The sequence below is a fragment of the Ipomoea triloba genome, chromosome 16, assembly GCF_003576645.1.
Source record: "Ipomoea triloba cultivar NCNSP0323 chromosome 16, ASM357664v1".
NCBI classification, from domain to species: Eukaryota; Viridiplantae; Streptophyta; class Magnoliopsida; order Solanales; family Convolvulaceae; genus Ipomoea; species Ipomoea triloba.
In genome coordinates, this window is record NC_044931.1 from 13,870,824 (window position 1) to 13,871,515 (window position 692).

The window sequence follows — 692 nt, forward strand, 5'->3', positions numbered from 1 at the left end:
ATGTGCGAACATGGCCGAGAAATGCAGCAACGAGGTGCGGACATTGCCGAGAAATGTCCCAACGAGTTGCGGACTTGGCCGAGAAATGTCGCAACGAGGTACGGACTTGGCCGCGAAATGCCGCAACGAGGTTCCGGCCATGGCCGAGAAATGTCGTAACGATGTGCGGAATTGGCCCTGAAATGCCACAACGAGGTGTAGACTTCGCCCGGACATGGCCGAGAAATGCCGCAACTATGTGCGGACATGGCCCAATAATACAGTAGCGAGGTGCGTACATTGCCGAGAAATGTCAGAACGAGTTGCGAACTTAGCCTAGGAATTTTGCAATGAGGTGCGGACATGACTAGGAAATATCAGAAGGAGTTGCGGTCTTTGCAGAGAAATGTCGCAACGAGGTGCGGACTTTGCGCGGACATTGCCGAAAAATGTCGCACCGATATGCGAACATGGCCGAGAAATGCTGCAATGATGACTTTGCCGAGAAATGTCGAAACGAGTTGCGGACTTGGCCGAGAAATGTCGCAACGAGGTGTGGACTTAGCAGAGAAATGTCGGAACGAGTTGCGGAGTTGGCCGAGAAATGTCGCAACGACGTGCAGACTTGGCCGAGAAATGCCGCAGCGAGGTGCAGACTTGGTCGAGAAATGTCGCAACGAGGTGCAGACATTGGCGAGAAATGCCGCAACGAG